The sequence below is a fragment of the Meleagris gallopavo genome, chromosome 3 (assembly GCF_000146605.3).
Source record: "Meleagris gallopavo isolate NT-WF06-2002-E0010 breed Aviagen turkey brand Nicholas breeding stock chromosome 3, Turkey_5.1, whole genome shotgun sequence".
NCBI classification, from domain to species: Eukaryota; Metazoa; Chordata; class Aves; order Galliformes; family Phasianidae; genus Meleagris; species Meleagris gallopavo.
In genome coordinates, this window is record NC_015013.2 from 53,009,016 (window position 1) to 53,016,634 (window position 7,619).

At 37.1% G+C, this 7,619-nt stretch overlaps 1 long non-coding RNA gene across 1 annotated transcript; it reads left to right on the forward strand.

Annotated features, from left to right (window-relative positions):
- Window positions 1-2,538: 2,538 nt before the first annotated feature.
- LOC104910318 lies at window positions 2,539-5,293 on the forward strand. The gene is made up of 3 exons (XR_004159252.1): window positions 2,539-2,657; window positions 4,948-5,091; window positions 5,189-5,293. It is a non-coding gene; the product is annotated as an uncharacterized LOC104910318 (long non-coding RNA).
- Window positions 5,294-7,619: the final 2,326 nt, after the last annotated feature.

A 7,619-nucleotide genomic window follows, 5' to 3' on the forward strand; every position in this document is an offset into this window, starting at 1 on the left:
GTGAGTGTTGCATGGCCAATAAAGAGAATGAATTTTATTATTTCCACAAGGATAATGATTTTCTGCAGAAGAGGACATTATGTCTTGCCATTTCTCCACTGTGTTTGTCCCCCTCCTGCACCCCCCCCATTCCTCCTTCTGCAAGTCAAAGTCCATAAGTGTAAAGAGAGAGTTAATTTTCTTGGGGGCATGGGAGTGGGTGAAGTTAAGGGGAGCCTCTCACTGGGGACTCTGACTGATACATCCTGGGCCATCAGGGACAGCTCGAGGGCAGGACTCCCCTTTCTGCAGAGGAGAATCCCCTCATCCTTGCATGATGTGACTTGGAACTTGCACATCCTTTGGGTGGCAGATGTACTTGTGGTTTGCCTGACTGGAGTCAAAGAGAAGGATTAGTCCAAGATGTTTAGGAAACACTCGCTGCACAGTGCTGCTCCTCCCCCTGTTTGTAAACAAATACTGTAATTCAGTAATAATTAAGTACTTCTAGCTCAAGCAGTTTATGAACTCCTCCAAAAGGGCACAATACTGTGTCATAGATGTTCTGACATTGAGTTGCAAGCTAGAAGAGAACTAAAGACTAGGAGACAACTCTGTATTGCTTGTGCAAACTTAAAAACACAGATTTTCTCTGGTGGATCAATGTAAGGTCTGTGCAGAAATATATCTGGACTGCAGGTTGATAAATACATGATTTCTGAATGCACAGAAAAAACCACAAAATTTGCAGCATGCTGTTATACATATCTTGCCCATATACTCAGTGTCAAGTGAGCAACATCACTTGTTTAGCTTCCTTTGTGACAGAGAAGCTCTCTGCTTCTGTACTTCTCCTTCCTTGTGTCCCACTTAACAAGGGCAGTTCGCTCCTCTGGGCGCTGGCCCTCCTGCGGATACAGAGAAGAATCCTTTCTGTATGGTACAAGACAGAAAGTGTCACCTTATCAAGAAATTGAGATGTGGTCATTTTGCTCTAAAGTCTGATTAATGCCTAAGAAGCGTTGCTGTGTGTGTTGTAATATTCTGCTAAAAACAAATGCAAAACAAAAACCTCAGCCTCTGTACTCAGCCTTTTCCTTTTACAGCCTTGATGATAATGCCATATAAGTCAGGATGTTCACTTTTGTAGAAGGGCAGTGCATTTCTGTTCCTGATCTCTTAATCACTGTGGGGAACACAACTACAGACAGCAGCAGCATCTTTTTAACCTGCCATTTGGTTATCCAAATCTTAAAATGAAAGCATTATCCCCAGAGATTCAGTCACTCCCAGAGATTTAAATTTGTATAGTATTGGTCCATAGGCATCACTGTTAGCATTCTCATATTTGATACTTGCTGCTTTATGAAAAAACATGGGAAGAAGCTGACCGACATTAGATACCCAAAACACAAGCATTTAAGGCTGAAAAGAAGGGTGAGGGAAATATGGAATTAAGTAAGCTCAAGCAGAAGTGAGTTAAAAGTAGAACTTTAAAGGAGATCTGTTACTCCTTGAAAAGAAGCAGCATATTGCAACGCGCTTCAGTTAAGAACAAGAGCCTGCCTTTTTTTCTTCAAAGCATTTTTGGTTAGAACCTAAGATTACCTTCAGCAAGTTTTGAACTTCATTTTAGAATTGTTTCAGAAGTGGTGGCTTTCATAATTGGAGGGACAAATAGACAAGTTCTCAGAGGCACTGTGGGGTTAAAATCCAGATCTCTGTGCTTTAACATGCACAGAGAGCTAGGACAAGATAACAGAGAGCTTAAACTCAAAAATGCACGCCTCTTCAAGTTGGTTATCTGTAGCTATTTCGCTCCCTCAGCTATTTTCTTGGCCTCTCCCTTGGATGTTCCTGCTTTTACTGCATGGATGACACATCAACCAACAAGCCAGCCACCGAACTGCTGCACATTGCAGCTTTGCGTGCGAAAGCTGAAGGATTTGCAGCAGTTAATCTTAGTATGCTGGGCTGTTCATTTTGTTTGTTTCTAAACTGAAGGTGGAAAACTTGCAAAAGAAAAGGATCATAACCAAATGAGCAGCTGCATAGGAAGGGGATGGTTCTTGGCACATTTGTACTGTAAGGCATGGGTATACTTCAGATAACAAAATCTTGCCTTTCTACTCCTGTCTCATTGCTAACTTTCCTAATAGCAGTGGCAGTCAGTGGTAGAGAAAAGCAAGAAATGAAGATGTTAGAAGCAAAACATTTTGTTCAAGCTACCAGCTAAATAGTTAAAAGCTATTTTTTAAAAGTTTTACTAGTGTCTGTGTCCTTCCCGAACTAGCACATACCCCACTGCCCCTGGATTCTACCATGTCACAGGCTGTTCATGGCAAAGAATTAAATATGACTTGCTAGTCACTGTATGTGATGTATCCCTTCCCTCCCTCTCCACCATGCAGCAGAAATGATGCAGATTTAATTAGACCAAATCAAAACCAGCTTGTAGAAAACAAATATGATTTAAAATTGTTTTCATAATCATGCAATGGTTTAAATTGTATTTCTTAATGAATCTTTTTAGTACAGCATCTAACAATGGAAACTACTTTAAAGCTAATTTTATTGGTCTTTTTTGAAGGGCGTTAGGACTTTTTAGCCTGATAGACAGTTTGTGGCCTCCAGTAGTGCCTGTAAAAGTTCCTGGACAAAGTCAAGACCCTGAAATGGTAAGTCTTGTTATTATGGAAATGTACTTTTTCACTATAATTACTGATTTTCTTAGTAGTGTAACATGTCTGGGGAATCAGATTCTCTCTTTATCTACTGAAGTTTGTTTTGTTGGTTCTACCATCTATCTTAGGCCAACCTGAGGCTCTCTGGATCAGCAGCTTCTTTCCAAAATGATGCAATTAGTCTTTTATTAACCACCTAGAACTAAAATGATAGAGTATCCAGCCAAATTATTAATTTCCTCTCCTCACAGGAGGAAAAGATACTAGCTGACTCCACACTATTTGATAAATCTACATACATAAATGATACATTCTTTTGAAGAACTTTTCAGCCTTATATTTGAAAACACTTTTCTGAAGATTAGTCCCCATGAAGACAGTCCAACTGATGGAATCGAGTCTCTTTTCAGTCAGGATGATTCTGGCTGACAGTTGTCCATCTTGTTGTGAAGGCAGTCAAAACATAAAAACAAAAATTGCCTACTACAAGTAATGAAAGTTTCTGTCATTTTGGGAAGTGGTGAAAATTCCCAACGTGAAGTATTAAAATAGATTTGAAGTACATTACTGTGCATTTTCCAATCCAAAATTGCATCTTTAATTTTCATTTAATTAGCTTTTGTATTTGAAAAGGAGTTCTGTCAAATCGAGTGGCATCTGAAATGAAAAGGTCATTTGAGAGTCTTGATAACCGAGTGCTTGTGCTGTATTGGTGTTCCTCTATAGCTGTTCTTAGGGGAGGAAGTTTATGGTATTAAAAATTTATTTTATAGTCTAGGAAGAAAAATCTGGAAATAAACAAGTTTTTAAAACAGAGGATTTCTCAAGAAGATATTCCTAGTTATTCCTAGCTATTTCTGAACTCTGAGATTCTTTTTGCTGCGATCTACAGAGTTATTGGGATTGTACAGGGATTTATTTTGAATAATAAAAAGTTCAGAACTTGGTTATAAAACCAAGACTGGAAATGAATGAAACTACCATTCTTGCTTTGATTCTCCCTTTCATCCACACTTTTCAGAAGTCTCAGAGGAGAGGATTGTTTTGTATGTTAAAATACTGTGGACAACAGAATGAAAATTTACACAGATGGAGCAAAAGTTTGAAATATTCTTCAGCACTGTTATTTTCATTTGTTCTTCTTTTTCTCTATTTTATTGACAACTTAGAAATGAAGAAAACTTTCGATAATCATGCAGTTTACATTTCTGCCATGGGTTTAAATACCAATCCATTCTACAGGGTATCAAGATGTATTCTACTTCTGCAAATTTTTGGTAGAGTGCAGTTTTTTTCACTGCAGTTTTTTTCACTGAGATACATTTTACCTTGTACAGGAAGTATAATTTTACACAGTTTTTGAAAGCACATTTAAGCAACAGTGCCTAAATCATATTGCCAATTATTTGATAAAGTTTCTGCAAAGAGATCTGTGGCACAGATTTCTTTGGAGCTGTATGTACACTTTTTTAGTGCTGTCAGAGGCAAATAATGATCTGATTTTTATTTATTTATTTATTTTTTTGCTATAGGCAGCTTATTTTTGATGGATATACAGCTGTCTTTAGCAGATTTGTATTTATTGTATTAAATGAAATGCTTTATTAACGACTAACAATGTTATAAGAATATTTACCGAGTCCTAAATAAAAATTACTGCAGTGTAGCATCTTTTATTTCTCAGAAGCCTTTCTCATTCTTTAAATGGAGATAAAGTTGTTACGTCACAATACTTTTTAAGGGGAGAAGAAAAATTCGGCATAACACAAAAAGAGCAGTTCTTGTAGTTGCTGAGTTCCTGTTCTTCATTATCTCCTTGTGTTGTCCTGGATTTAATTTAGCAGCTTTTAAAGTTCTTCAGCTGTTTACTATCACAAAAACCCACCCACATGCAGAAGTCCCCAAATCTCAGAAAAGTTATGGATGATGAGAAATAAATAATCAGGGCACCCCTACCACATACTAAAAAAATACAAAACAGCCACTGTCACCTTGAAAACAGTTGCAGTGTTTGCCAAGCATGCCAAATCACAAGATGTTTTTGTGATGAGGATCGATGTCAGATTATGGAAAGAGTGATACACACAGGCTGATTTTACTTGGAATTTGTGAATATTGTTTTGTTATCTCAGCTTCTACTTCAGACAGTCATTATTTTGTTTTCCCGTCGCTCTTAATATGAAAATTGTGTGGTTCACTTAGGGCATTATTATAAAATAATACTAACTGGCCAAATCGAAGTGCCTTTTTTAAGGTCACATTTCTTTTCTTTCCTTTTTAATAGATGACAACTGATCTTCCTCCTCCCAGCTTCTGTTATGTTCTGACAGTTCAGTCTGGTGAAATACACATGGAAGTGGATGAGGAAGAGAGGATTTCTAATTTGTACCAGCCACCAACTGTGCATAATCTAAAGGAAATTCTTCAGGTAAGTTGCTTTAAAAGTCTGGTAACCAATATTTTGTACCGCTAAATGTCACTTACCATATTTGACTCATTCCCTGTTTTTGTACCATTTTTTTCAGATGAGTGGGTGTAATGAACGTTGTAGCTTTTGGGCACGAGTACTGTATCTAAGGCCACAGGTAATCTGTTCGTTTAGCAATGAAATTGACATAAAATTAACATAACGTATATGTGAAGAGGCCAGCATTTATCTTGCTTAGGGGATTAAAAAAAAAACCTTCTGGATTAGCTTCAAGAACGGTGTGAGAAGAATGATCACCAGGTACAAAATGCTTGTGAGTGGGTAAAATGAACTTCAGTTTCATTTTCATTTACTCTAGAAGGTGAATTATATTTGAATAAATTGCCATCTAGCCCAAAGTAATATTTCACCCTAATAAAGGAGCTCACAGATAGTTAATTTAGTCTTGCAATTAAAATCAGTTTGTAGGTAAGTACTGTCCTTAGAGGTACACAGCAAAAAGTTGTCAGTCAGTTGAGTTGGTATAGAATGTAACTGATGATGGTTTTATAAAGATACAGTCTCTTTGCAGACAAGTGAGTGGACTGTTTTTGTTCAGCAGAAGCCCCTTGGGCAAGCTTGGCTTTTAGGATCCCACAAGTAGAAAGGAGGAACTTTAGGTAAATACATCTGCTGTCCACACTGTGTTGGGAAGCTTATAATTACATTTTATTTGTTTCTGATTTTTTTCTGAATTATGCTACAACTTCCTTTTGAAATGTTGCTAACTCCCTCAGTAGTTGAAGGATTTTTTGGCTGCTGATTTATTTACTTTTTCCTGGCAACTGGACCCTCAGTACAGCTAGCTCTGGGGAAAACAATTTGCAGTTGTCCATCAGCACCACAGAAAATAAAGTGTGAATCAAAGCATATGAACCAAAGACAAAGAATCTCCAGAACAGACAGCAAAATCTGTTGAGAATGCTTCCCAGCAGTGTGGGACATAAATGTGATGTAGGTCTTTTCCTCTTGCTTCAGAACCTATGAGTTGTGATTTCACTATTAGGCAGGGAGTAGCTTTAGCTTGTGAGATGAGGGGTAGCTCTTACTACTCAGCAGTGCTTTCTTCATACTAAGTGACAACAAAGTATTTTTAAACATGAGAAATTAGGGTAGCTGAATGGGAGATCTTCAGGCCGCTAGCAGAAATGTACATGCTAGCAGGACATGTACATATGTGGAATTCTGTTTTCAAGGAGTCTGGTCAATTAAAAGAAATAAATCAATTACAGACTAGTGATATCCTAGCCAAGCATTTTTGTATTAGATCTACATCTGAGACACTGGAGTCATCAACATTCTTTTGTAAATCACTTCATCACTAAATTAGAGAAAAGATGAAGAATGCAGGAACAGATGTGACTTTGAAGAGTGGAAACTCATCTAGCAAGAAGAAAGAAGTCTGTGATTTCTTCTTTCTTTTGGAAGTTTTACTAGCTGTTTCCTGAATTTTTTCTGGTGAGCTATAAGCAGTAGATTTCCATGAGTGAACAGCATGATTTTTTATAAATTTTTTGAAAGTAGTATTGGAAAAGCAGTGGGAGTTCATCATCTTTGTAAACGCTGGGTAACACTCTGCATTGCTGCTCTAGAAAGGTAATGGTATTTACCTGCTGTTAGTGTATTGCTTGCCTAATCCTTCCAGAAGGTTATGAGCAGCAGCTTGTTAATTGCAGTTACCTTTCCCAAGAGGATTTATCCTTCACATGCTAAATCATTCAGTGATCATATGTGCGGTAGGGACTATGGTTTAGTTCACTTAGCAGAGATAATCTGCTACATGAGTTAATTCAAATATACTTTAAAAGTGGTATTAATAATTTCATGAAACAGCAGTGTTCTGAGATGCTTCGTTTGTGTGAAGGAGGAATGGAAATATGCTTTTATTATTGCTCAAAATCTGTACTGTGGTACAGAAGGAATATGGGGAAATATATTCCATCTGTGGTTAAGGAGCTGTCCTTCCTTGTAACTCAATCCTGCTGCTATTTGTCTGTTGTGTCCTCTCTGTTCAGAACAAATTGTCACACATAGCAAGATGATGATTTTATATATAAGTTGAAATTTTTGCTGTTATTATTATTTACTTTTTGGATGATTCTTCTGAAAGCCAGCTTTTAATGTGTTAGTAATTCTCATGGGACAGCTGTAAAGCATCTTCCTTTTGAAGCTGCTTCAATGGTATCTGCACAGAGGAGGTACTGAAATGTGCATAGTTATGAGGGAAAGAAATAATATAAATGCAATGGGCAACTTACATTAAGGCATAACCATAGTATCTGAGTTATGAATTATATCTGTCATTACTTCTAATTACTGTATTTGCCCTAAGAGCTGCCATTACGAGCAGAAGTTATTTTTAGTCTGGTTAACTTTTTCAAGGTTTGAATTTAACTGAAGATAAAAAGTTGGAGTTCTCAATGCATTACCTTCTGCCATAGAAATGTAACTTAAAGGTAAAAATACTTGTGTGATATGTGTCTCTCCAA